Source organism: Bactrocera oleae, chromosome 6 (assembly GCF_042242935.1).
Source record: "Bactrocera oleae isolate idBacOlea1 chromosome 6, idBacOlea1, whole genome shotgun sequence".
In the NCBI taxonomy this organism is placed as follows: Eukaryota; Metazoa; Arthropoda; class Insecta; order Diptera; family Tephritidae; genus Bactrocera; species Bactrocera oleae.
Window position 1 is genome coordinate 38,537,864 of NC_091540.1, and position 13,955 is coordinate 38,551,818.

Consider the following 13,955-nt stretch of genomic DNA (forward strand, 5'->3'; position numbering starts at 1 on the left):
CTTAGTACACAAGTACTAACAAAAGGACTTGCTATAAACCATTTTTAAGCGAAAGCCTAAGAAAGTACTCATGAGAATGCACAATTCACATTAGTTTGTATACATATACGTACGTACATAAACATGCATGACAAGGTAAAAATATTTGTTTGCTTAAAGCAAGGAAGTGAATAACAATTCGCAAGCAAACTGTAGAAAATAAAAACAAGAAACAATAATATTGGTATTGCAGCTTATAAAAGACTAACCAGAGCCACATGGGAATGTAATAAATTAGAATATACTGTATATTATGTATGTATGTATGCTATGTATGCCTTAAAAAGATGCACTACATTTTATAAGCATATGCCGACAGTCAAAGAAAGAGCCAAAGACAGAGTTTCTCTCTACATTTATATACCATACGTACGTACGAGTATATACATACATACATCAATTCTGTTAATGCTGGAATAAAATAATTATTTAAAAAAATGGTTCAAATTTCTAAAGATTTTCCAAATATGTAAGGTACCACAAAGCTTTTCGCACATAATACTTTAAGAAAATAACTTCCTCAATTAATTCTTGGAGGAACGGTAATTAGAAACTACGTAACACGATCGACTTATACCACCTTTTATAGCAAATTTTAGTTAAAATATTTTCTTAAAACTAATTCCACGGCGAAGTTAAAAGTGTTAAAAAATATCATAAAAGTGAAAAAAATTAATTAGAAACAAGTAAGGAAGGGATAAATTCGGTTGTAACCCAAAATTTCATACTCTTGCAAGTTGCAAAAATCAATGGCGGGGAAATACCTTTAGGTGCTGCCAAAACTTTATATTAAACAAAAATAAAGTTCGGTTGCACCGATGCTATAATATCCTTCACAAATACAAAGGCTATTTACAAGAAATTGATTCCGATCGTTCAATTAGGATGGCAGCTACAAGTATATGCTATAGTCATCCGATCTATACAATTTCTTCGGAAATTGGATTGTTACCTTAAATAATACAAATAATACATGCCAAATTTCAAGAAGATATGTCGTCAAATGAAAAAGTTGTTATACACGCACTTGCTCGGTTGTTCAGTTTGAATGGCAGCTATATGCTATAGTGGTCCGATATCGGCCTTTCCGATAAATGAGCAGCTTCTTAGTGAGAAAAGGACAGGTGGAACTGAGGAACTAGTTTGTATATATATACAGGCAGACGGACAGACAGACGGACATGGCTAAATCAACTCAGCTCATCATGCTGATCATTTATGCATATATTTTTATGGTCTCAGATGTTTCCTTCTGGGTGTTACAAACTTCGTGGCAAACTTAATATACCCTGTTCAGGGTATAAAAATATCGAAAAAGAATTCAACATTCATTATCTTATGAAATTGTAAATGAATTACAATCAAATTTGGTATTTTATTAAAGTATTTTATAAGTCACAGACCCACTTAGTTTTATTACAAAATTTTACTTTCCGAAAAATGTATAATATAATGATCCTTAAATATTAAAATCATCCTTAAATGAGAAATATGTGACATAAATCTAATTAAAGAGGCTAAATTATATATATTGAGTTGAAGTGCAAAACGTTAACCAGAAGATCGGAATTGATGATTTTAGAGATAACTATATTAGAATTACTAAAAATTGCTAAAAGTAATAGATGCTCTTTGAGTTTCATCAAAAAATCAACAATATACTTGTATAAGAAGTGAAGTCAACCGGATGTTGGAAAATCATGATGTTAGTTATATGGGGACTAAGGCAAGTTTTTACCCGATTTTATTTATTTTAGGCACAGAGGTGCACCGTTATTAGAAAAACACCATCACTCTTCTCTCCTTATTTCAATTATAAATTAGGGTGGAGCGAAAAAAAAATTTTTTTTTTGCTTAGCCTGGGGGTAATATCTGTAGATTATAAAAAAAGAAAATTTTTGTCCTGTGTGGTTATATAGCTTGAGTGGTTTGAGGGCGAGGCCACGCTTACTTTTGCACGAAAGGTGGCCCTTGTTATCGCGATTCTTTGTACCAAATTACAGTTATGTATCTTAATTTGGCTTAGTTATGGTTAGTTGTAATTGGAGAATATTTGTAAGTGGTTAAAGCTATTTTATAATTAAACGTAATAAAACAAGATATTTGCAACATGTTGATCCTTTACCCATACTAATACCACAAATAAGTTAGAGATGGGAAAACTATTTTGAGGTCAATTGTCCTATTTTTCTTGAAAAAACAAATATATTTATATGCAAAAAATTAGGCGAAATTTTTCGTTTTCTGAAAACTGGCATTGGGACATGACTGCCACTTATAGCAAATCTCGAAAATTTAAAAAAAGTTAAGTTTTTCAACTCAGAACATATATTATAATTTAAGGTCTAATTACGATAACTGTGGATATGGTAGGGCATCTATTATAAATGAAAGAAGTTGAAGTATTTCGAGATGGTTAAACTAGCCTATATCAAACTTACTTTACTATATCTAAGATAATATTCATTCGAATAGCTGGAGACATGTTACAAGAGTATAACAATGATTTGTGACTCATGCAAATCCAATATTTCAATTTTCTTTCTTTACATTATTACATATTTACTTATAATAATATGTAAATACCTTTTCAGTTAAATATCAAACCTGGAAACTTGATCAGGCGAATTCCAAAATTATGATGTTAAATCCATGCTTCTAACTCCTCACAATTAATATTACAATTGAACAAAAGTGTAATACTTAGCCAACAAAAACCAAAACGGGCATAGAAAACACGCAACAAGCAAACAATAAAATAGGTCAACAAATAATTTTAAATGACCACAAAGGCGCTTACACCAATCAATCATTTGTTCGACAGCTGTGCGCTGAACATCTAGCAAAGAGTAAGATGCTTCCCGCAGCAGAAAGAGGCGAAAGGAACTTCCGCATATTTATGCATAAATTGTGCCTTTGTTCATATATTTTACATTAGACAAGAGGGAAAGTCAATGCAAATAGAGATTTGAATGAGCGCTCTGCCATTTCTCTTCTGACATAAAATGCATATAGAAAACAATAAAAGCTGACAATACCTTAAGGAAATTGCTTGAATAAATAACTATTATTCAATATGAAAGATTTTTGTGAACAGAATAATTTTATTGGACAAATATCTATGAGAAAATTTAACAAGATTAGCAAGATTTAAAATTCAAAAACGTACTCTTTGATTTCATGAATGTGAGGCGCTTTAAATTTTCAACAATTGGCGTCAATATTTGAGGACACATATTTCCGAGAGTGTATGGAGCTCGAATGAACTTTCTGATCAACACCTCTTGAAAGCGAGTGACAAAGGAGTTGTGCTTTGCGTCTTTGAGTGATTTGCGAAATTAATATCGAAAGTGAGTGGACACATTAGATGTCATGCAACTGTTTTGATTTCGTCCTAGTCGGTGATGGAGCGTTGATTATATGACCGCTCCATGGGATTTCCTTGACATTCCCATGTAACAGTGCGAAACCGGACTGAAACCTCGCTTACTTCCCATACAACACATTTTTAAAATCCATATGATTTTTCTGACTTTCCAGTATACAAAGCAAGCACCAAATAATACATCGGGATAAAACTGTGCCTTAAAGGTATGCCATCCAAATACCGAAATTGTAGATCCCAGTTCCTTCTATCCAGTGAACTTTTTATCGAAAATATCAGTCAACCTTTAAGATATATTTTATAAAAAATCGGAGAGGACGTTTTTCTGACAATAGTATGTCTGTACGTCAAAAATGGATCAATAATTCCCTTCCCTTCATATAGCTTAGAAAGATTATCTTAATGAAATTTAAAAAGAATTTACATATTGGATAATATTGGATATTTTTAGACTAATTTAACAAATTTAGCCTAAGACTATAGTATAATACCAAATTTCTTAGCCATTCGTTACTTGTTTCATTTTAAAATCGCAACAATGATCATTATTTAAGGTCCCTGGTAAAAATTTATTTAAATTGACAGCCGTGACATAGGTTGGAAGCAACTTGATAATGAATAATAGATTCCGTCGTCATGAAAACCACATAAAAGTTATCTTGTCATCTTGTCATACCAAAACAATTATAGAGTATAGTCAAAATTACAATTTTTGCTTTTTTCAACTTTACTTGTTCTGTACATGAATCAATCCATATATAATATATAAAAAAATATTCATATTCCCGATAACTGCATGGAATTTGTTTGCAAAACTATGTGATCAGCTGTTTAAAATTGATTTGACGGGGTTGCACCCCGACTTGAATGGATAAACTAATAACAAGACACCGTTCAAGTCCGAAAAGTGAGAGTGTCGTAGTAGAAGAGTGTGAGTGTACTGCAACTTGAAAGCAATTTCTTGATCGTGGAACGTCCGGATAAAGAATTTTTAATTTGTAGACATAACATATTAGTATGTTTGTAATTATACTGTCCATATATGTTGTACAATTATTACACAAACTCACATACTTTCGAAGCTTTATATATATTATGTAGATGGCAATTGCTACATTGATATAAATTAAGTCAACCTTCGCACGTAAAATTTATTAAAGTATTATTTTTTATTATAATTATTTAAAAACGCACACTGTGAGAAGAAAATTTAAAAATATATTTAAATTATACAAGCAACTGACGCGCATTCCGTATATCTGTCAGAAACTTATTATAGGGGGCCACACTTCTCTACAATTACATTATTTTTGAAAACTTAACGCAGAGGAGGGATGAGAACCTCTTAAATACATTATAACTACATTACTGCTAGAGAGTAAGAACACTTCTCATGGCAATATTCCACGGTTGTAAACAGTTACAATTTGCATATTTTTTTTACTTTTTAGTATAACAACAAAAACAATAAAATAGGGTTTAGTTGAACAATTAATTGCTTTTTGCATTTGCATATCTATTCAACACACATTATAGTGTCTGATATTTATTAGTTCTTAAAAAACCATAAATTTCAGCAACAAGAGCAATTGTAAATTTTTATATAATTATAGTTTGATAGAAATGTATCAACAAAGTTCACTAGTCCACCTATTCACAGTTATGTATTTATTTTGGAATGACAGTTCACAGTTTTTGCTTATTGATGTAGTTAAGGTAAGAACTTAAAATAATAACGAATGTGATTACAGTCTCTACTAAATCTTTTAAAAATGCCATATGCAGTTTAAACGAATTATTTTATATTAATTAATTATAGCTCCTTAAGTCAATTCAATAAATTTTTAAGCTATTGCATAGCATATATCGCGGGCTTTCAGCGCGGGGACTGAATTCGTAACGGAAATAAACCTCACACGACCACAAAGTAAGCGCAGATGTTTTCATATTTTTGGGCATATCGCATATCTCAAGGGGAACAAATCAATTGAAGAGCAGGGGGAATTAAAAAATAATAATATATTAGATACACTTTTTTTAATGGCAAATAAAAATATGGAGTTTAATCAATAAAACTAAATTATTCAATATTCGGAGTCATAATATTAGTAACATTACTATTATTTTGGTAAATAGCTATCTTACCTTTTGGAACAGTATCTCGTTTGTCTTGAACAATACAATTGAAATTAGGTATTTCAATCGGATTATCAATGGTAATACATTTCCACTAATCTTGGCTGGCGCTTTCAACATCAACTTCGCTGATAAAATATCAGAGCGGTTGCCAACTTTCCACAAGAATCCAGAACAAAATATGGGATCACCATTGCCGCGGTATTTTTCAAATATTTAGCGGATATCAAGTCTCAAACTTATGTTCCTTATTTCAGTTAAAATAAACAATGATAAAAATTTCTGAATAACCTATATGTATTGTATTGTAAGATAATAAAAATATTTTAAGAATATTAACTTCTCATTTAATCATTAAAAGAAAAAAATTCGTTTTCTTATCTGTCACCATGCTAAAAAAGTTAAACTTGAATTAATATCAAAGAAAAAACTTCACTTAATTTAAATGAAGAAAAAATACTGCATAAAAAATAAATAAATAATCATAATTGCATAAGTTGATAAAAAATGCCATGCAATAGCTTTACCGCGGCAATCCCTAAGTGCCACACGTATCTTTTCTTCATATTTCAATAGCCTAGATATCCAAATATAAAACTCAAATGTATAATTTTAGCGCAAGATATTGCTACAGAGTATAATAGTTTTCTTTACTAGATAGATAAAGAATTACATATGTATATATAAATGACCAGGATGACTCGACGAGTTGAAATTAGGATTACTATCGGTCCGTCTATCCGTCTATCTATGTAAGCGGTAATTAGAATAAAAAATACTTGGTACACGTGTTCCTTGGATAGACAAAATCGGATAGCCATTCTCACGCCAAAAAAACTACAACAACAGCTAACCTATGATATGCTATAACAATTTGTTGTTTATAATAATTTGTGATTTGAAAATTTTTTAGAAAGAGGGCTGCCCCGTTTCCTTTAAAGCACTACAATGCATTAACTCACTAAATAAATACCTCAAATTTAAATTTCTCATCCCAGTGGGCTATCACCACCCAATTACAGGTGGAGATTCATTTCACAATTTAGTTTATGAAAAACCGAAATCACACTATAAATTTTTAAGCCATTAACTATCGAATATGTGGACCTCAGTGTCTATCGCCGACCTTTTACTTATCGATCAAACTGTGAAATATGTGCCAAAAATAAAGAGAGTGTTTTCCTAATAATAATGTGCCTTCGTGTCAAAAATGAGTAAAACTTAGAGCGCATCTTTTCTGGTAGTAGCATACCATGATACCAAAAATGGATAATGGGTCAATACCAACTTCTAACCTTGATATACCTATTGCTACTATTTTGAATAATCTTCCAAAAATTGCGTGAAAACATGTCTTAGAGTGTATTTGAGTAATACCAAAAATTATTGCAATCAGTCTAGATTTTGCATTAGCCCCAATCCCGATATAGTGACGACTTTATGCCTCAAATGTGTAATATTTTACTGAAAATACGTGGACATGCTTTTTTTGTTGCTGATCTAAGCCTCATATCCTTAATAAATTAAATTACAATCTCTGGTTCACTCTTTTCTCCCGAATATATTCAATTTAGCTTCTTTGGATGAGATTATATCACATACATATATCTCTTTCATTTAACTAGGTGATTTTAATATAAATATGACTTATAGTATAAGTTGATAAGATACCAAATATGATTACTTATAATCATAAGTTGTGGGTAATATTTCTTTCACAGGCTTTCTTAACATATATACACTCCAATTATATTATATATACAATCTTTACCGTTTTGTTTAATAAGAGATCTACAATACAAGTACATAAAAACGCTCCTACATATCGTCATTGCTCTAACAGCAGCTGACATATTCATAATTCATTATCACCCGCTCTTTTGTCTAATAAAATAATAAACCCAAGTCGTGGACATACGAAGTCTTCAACACTGGAAGTGTCTATAATTTGACATTTTAAGTTGTTTTGAAGATGATCAAATATTTAATTTCTCCCGTATATAAATCTGCATACAGAGACCATTTTGTGACAAATATTCAAGCACAAAGTAAACAAAATTAATGGTCTCCATAAAATTGTGCTAAAAGCAAAAAGCTATTTCTCCGTAGCAAGTGTTGTGAGAGCGAGCATAAGTGCTAGCCAATACTCTTCCAAATTACAAGTATAAATATTTTAAAAGTTACTCGTAAGAGTTTTTATTATATATATAATTATTTTAAAAGGAAAACATAATCCGTACAAGAATAGAAATCATGAGTTCTATTTCTTTTAAACAAAAACAAGGTGTGTGACCCTTGTGCCCGACACCTGACACCTGACCTCTCTTAAAAAGAACTTTATGAAAGGTTATTTGCTCTAATACTTTCCTTCAGAAACGAAATAATAGTATATTATAGTTATACTACCAGCTGGTACCCAAACAGATGCTGCGATACGCCGTGTTATTAGGGAGCTGTATAGCGTCATAATATCGTTATCAGGAAGGTAAGCAAAACTATACGGTTGACGGCTGAAAAAATTTTTTACTAGGAAGCCGGTGTTTGCCTATCGGAGAGTATACACTTTATATGGTGTGGGGACGTCCTTTGGGCGTTGAGTGGATACAAAAGCATTAAAATAAATGAAGAGAAGTGAGCTGAAAAACAGGGATTATAATATAAAAACCCTTGTATATTAGGTATTTTGCTGGCTTATTTACATTGAATTAAACTATATAATTTAAATAAAATAAAACGGTTCTGGTAAGACCTAAGAGGTGGCGTTATTGTCCACAGTAATAGTGTTACGTGTCGCATCATGTCATACTATACGGCGCTAAAAACGTGTTTATTCGCGCTAAAAGTTTGTCTTTGACCGTTTTTTGATTAATTGACTCAGTACGTTGTGAGCGCTCCGCAAAGATGGACACCAACAAAGAGAAAATTCACTATATTTTACATTTTTCTTCGATCAAGGCGAAAAAGCAGCTAAAGCGGCTAAAAAATTAATTTAGTTTATGGGCCCGATTCTGTAAACGAACGTGTAGCACAAAAGTGATTTGCTAGGTTCCGTTCCGGTAATTTCGATGTCAAAGATGCACCACGCGTCGGGAGGCCTGTCGTCGAAAATTGCGATAAAATCATGGAAATAGTGGAAACCGTCACGTGAGCACTTATTTAATTGCTGAGGAACTAAGGATAAGCCAGAAAACCGTTTGGAATCATTTGCATAACCTTGGATTCAAAAAGGAGCTCGATGTTTGGGTGCCACACGAAAAAAAACATGATGGACCGCATTTCCTTAGTTACAATTACGACGCACAGACAGACGGTGGCCAAGACCGGATTGACGGCCAGGAAGGTTTTGCTGTGTGTTTGGTGGGATTGGCAAGGAATCATCTACTCCGAGCTGCTCCCCTATGGCTAAACGCTCAATTCGGCCCTCTACTGCCAACAACTGGACCGCTTGAAGGCAGCACTCGTCCAGAAGAGGTCATCTTTGATCAACAGAGGCCGAATTGTGTTCCATTAGGGCAACGGCAGGCCACACACACACAGAAGTCCGAGAGCTCGGATGGGAGGTCCTAATTCACCATTATAGTCCGCACCTGGCACCAAGTCCAATTACCATCTTTTCCTGTCCATGGCAAACGCGCTTAATGGTGAGAAGTTGGCCTCAAGAGAGGCCTGTGAAAATTGGCTCTCCGAGTTTTTTGGCAATAGGGACGCAGTCTTCTACGAGAGGGGTATAATGAAGTTGGCATCTCGTTGGCACTAAGTTTGCGAACGAAACGGCGTATATTTGACTTAAATCGGACAAATGTACACAAAGTTATCATCTTTTAAAAAATCAATAAAAAAACCGAACGAACTTTTTACTTGGCCTAATATTTTTTACGAGTGATAATTGTACTTATAAATTTGGTACATAAAAACGAAATTTATTTCGTGAAAAGAACATATCTTGGCTTTAAACCTTAGCTGTAGGATAATAACACTAAAACATTCAAGAACATGCTAAAATTTCGTACTAGCTGTTCTCCACGAGTATTTATTTTAATAAATTGCCTTTTTCGAAATGTCGACACTTCAGTTGACACGTTTCCTCAACTTGTGCAAATTTCTTATGCGAAGAAATGACATTTTAGCGGTTAACGTATATGCCTTGTAAGAGTAGTACTTTCATACACCGTTGTGTGGCACGACGTAGTGACTTGGTACATGATGAGGCCACTCATCAGAATTTTAACAATTTCTTCAAAATAAAAAATTCTAAAGATTGTGGAAATACTTGCCAAACGTTAGAGCAAACATAATACTAACACACCTCCTACCTCCCACTTACTTATGTGTTCCCATATATAAAGTAGGACAAAGAAATAAACAATGATTCGACTGTAAGTGCCTTATACGCATATACATAAGTAAGTAATTTTCGGAATTTCCATACATGTTGTAGCTACATGTGTACATACATACTTACTACACTGCCGACCATTTGGTCATAAGGTTATACAAACGTTCCCTCTTTCATAGCTCCTGATAGCAATTTCAACGTGCTACTACTTCAAATTTTTCTAAATACTAAGGTTCCAATATCATAATTTTAAATCAAAAATGGAGGAAATTGACATTTTGCGATATACCACTAGTCCCGCCAACTTTGTGTATGAAAATTGTTTCAGTTTTTAAAATGTATAAATTTCAGATATTAATTTGGAAATATGCTTTGAAATATTCTGGGGTGAGTCTGTCTATTTTTATACCCTGTATAGGGTATATTAAGTTTGCCACCACGTTTGTAACAACCAGAAGAAAACTTCGGAGACCCTATAAAATTATATACCATATTTAATAATCGTAAGAATCATATAAATGAACGTCGTGACGAGCTGGGTTGATTTAGCCTTATCCGTCTGTCGGGAACTTGCCCGTAAGTTTTTGAGACATCGAAATTTTGTAAAGGTCCTTTTCTCCTTAAGATGCTGCTGGTTTGTCAGGACTACCGATATCGGGTCAGTATGGAATATAGTTGCCATACAAGTAAACGATCAGAATTAAGTGCTTGCATGGAAAACTTTTTCATTTGACGACATATCTTCAAGAATTTTGGCATGGTTTATTGTTAGAGGCAATGCTATAACCTCCCACCAGATCAGACTACCACTAGGAGAAAAAGGTTTCATATTCATGTTCTTGTATGGGAACATTTTTATTTGTGAAGAGTGTTATAGTAAACGAAGCTAAGAAAAAGTGAACAGCCTTACATGGAGCTACTCAAATCATTTTTTAGTCACAATTTTTAATTGTCCTCATTTAGCTATATTCTATATTGTAAATAAAACTGTATACTACCATTGAGATGGGTCATACCTTTAGTTAATCTATAAATCCAGTCAATATTAACACTCGGTTCATATATTTTGTATAAGAAAGCTTCTCATGAAATCCATAAACGTTTCGAAGAAAGGGTGTAAAGGTGTAAAACCGATTATACATAGAATAAATCACTATTTTTGTCAATTTGTTATTACTGTGTTAAGCGTAAGTAGAACATATGAAGTGCTCTTTCAAATTTAAAAATCCAGAATGAATGATTCTTCTCCAGTTCCTCCGGACACTTCTAAAATATGCGCGCCGTTTGTTTTATAAGGACACATTAAAATACAGGACAAATTACAATTATTTCATTGCTAAGTCTTGCTCCTTTGTGCAATTCTCTCGCACGGGCTACAACACTAATTAAAAGCAGCTTGTGCGGATAAGCAATATCAATTAGTTACCGCTACTTAGTTATCCCAACCATGCTCAAGTGTCCCTTATATGCCCATATTTTGATTGCAGGTAATCATGACAGAAAATTTGCTCTCCTAAGCAACAAGCTGGACGCTAATTTAATTCCACTCATATGTATACCATACTTTCGACTAATCGTCAAAATTATAATTTAAATGTTTTTCATTAAAAGTTTGGCCACCGGAAACAAGCAAACGACAAAAGTATACCATATTTGCATACCTATTTATTTACATGGGACCCATTGTAAAACATGAATTGTTATTTTCCGACTTTCGTAAGCGTTTATTTTTAGAACTCTCAATAAATTACTAATTTATTTATATATATACTATATGCTTACACTAATTTGCAATTTTGTGACTGAAACTTTATTGTAAATATGATTTTTTAAAGCACATTGATTTTTTGCTACAATGAACAGGTATTACAATATTATACAACTAACATGTTTCCTCAACCTTGAATATTTACCAATATTCTGGTAAACCCAATCCTAAAAAAATGTCTAGCAGTTGAAACCAAATGGATTACCTCAAAATTTTGTATCTTATAAACTTATGTATATTACAAGTCGTAGATTCAATTAGTTGCATTACTAAATTTTGCCTGCCCGAAATATTAATATTAAGTTCAACATAATTAACTAAAATGAGATATATGTGATATAAACTCAATAAAAGGTGCGAAATTTAATATATGGGGTATATGAGGAAAACATCAACCAAAGGATGGGGAAACCCAATTTTATTCTGGACTAGTGACTAATGAAAAACAATATAGTCAGTTTAGGGGAGCTTTTTTTAATTTTGCTGAGATATCCCACATGGGAGCCCGTTTCGAAAGTTTGAAATTCTAAAATAAATCTTATCAACTTTCTTACACTCGTAAAAATTATTAGGAATATTTTGACCCGATTTTATACAGTTTTGGTTTAAAGACAAATCATTAGCAGAAGTAAAAGCTCCCTGAATTTCATTTGAAAACCCGATAGGTATATAGAAGACTAGGGAAAGTATTGCTCTGAATTCATCCACTTTGTACACTGTTATTATAAAGAATTTTTTTCTGAATTATAGTAAGATTTCTTGTATATGGACGAATAGATGCGGTATAAAAACTACAAGAAGTTCAAAAATAGTTATGTAAGGTATATGGGGCTAAGCAAAGTTTTGACTTGACAGTATCAATTTTTGGTAGCGGGTATGCTGTCATCATAAAACTATACTCCCCGAGTTTCAATACAAGACCTCACAGATTGAGCGATACGTTAGGTAAAAAAAATCACATGTATTGGGGTCCTGAAATATTCAGGTGACTTAACACACCGAATTTAGTTGAAGTCGGTCAAGTAGTTCCTAGATATAGGAATTCACGTAAATGTGGGCGGTGTCGCATCTAACACTGGAATGTTTATTTTTGCATTTTTCTAAGCTCAATCAACTTAGGAGTTCCTCGTATGAAATAGTTGTATATTCCTAATATTCTCTAATTTTTCCACTTTTCAATTAGAGGTATTAATCTATAGGTTTTGGTAGCACAATCGTGGGGCTAGTGTCAACATAGCACACAATACAGACCCACACGTCGATTTTCTGCGCCTGACACTTATTTCCACTATTTTCTTAATTTCGTCGTTTTGCCACTTATCAAAGTCGTATTCACACTTCAGCAGTGGCAGCCGCAGCACCTTTCTGTTGCACACATCACTGCTCGCTACTCACTCATACTCGACATTTGATTTCGATGAAACTCGTTCACACATATATATTCATATGTATATGTATAAAAGCTTATCACACTTTTCCGTTATAGTAAGCGCATACACACTAACGACGACAACAGTTGTTAAGACGGAAGCGCGGCAACTTAAAAATCCATTCTTATACTTATACACATGACTTACTCAGTATACACACACTGCTTTTATTTTATATCACACGTTTGCTCTTATTCTTACTATTTCTTGACTCTTCAATTTTGGCTTTTTTCTCACTTTAATTATTAACTTTTATCAATTTTGTTTTGTTCTCTCACTTCCGCGGATAATAAAATTAAGCATTAGGGCACAGAACCGTATTTTAATTTGTCGTCAACTTTCTAAGTTGTGCGTGTCTTCCGAGTTCCACGTTGCTTTCACCACAACGGCCGAGAGTGGAATGCTTCATAATATTTAGTGTGGAAAACCTGCAGGAGCAACAGGACAGACGAAACTTATTATAACAATATTTTGCATTGCAGCTCTCTCTGGGTACTCTCACGCTGTTATCGCTAACAGAGCGCAAAGGTGAATTCTGTGGTAAACCTTCAAACTACATACACACTGAAATTCCTGTATAAACCAGTGTTCGGAATTTATGAATGAAAACGGTTTGTGAGTCCCATTCACACATAATACAATTTGTGAAGTATGTGTGTGCATGAGAAAGCGTACTTACGACATGCCCAAGGATACGCCTGAGGCTTTGTTCGAACAAAAAAGATATTCGCTTCAGGATAATTTTTAATGTTTTATTTCATATTAGTTTCGCAAAATTGACTACTCTGTGACTATGCGACAATCAAAAATATTTAGCTATAGTTAAATTTTCACTTTACACAGTATTTTCTTGTTATGTGA

General features: G+C 33.1%; 1 protein-coding gene across 2 annotated transcripts in view; it reads right to left on the reverse strand.

Annotated features, from left to right (window-relative positions):
- Positions 1-13,478, reverse strand: part of LOC106623019 (GTP-binding protein Rhes) — a 99,211-nt gene extending 85,733 nt beyond the window's left edge. Inside the window, exon 1 of one of the 2 annotated variants that reach the window (XM_036364924.2) lies at positions 13,242-13,478. The gene's annotated coding sequence lies outside the window, so the exon portion shown is untranslated. Of the gene's footprint in view, positions 1-12,915 lie in introns of both variants that reach the window. The other variant, XM_036364929.2, reaches the window with a different exon arrangement.
- Between the last annotated feature and the right edge of the window lie 477 nt (positions 13,479-13,955).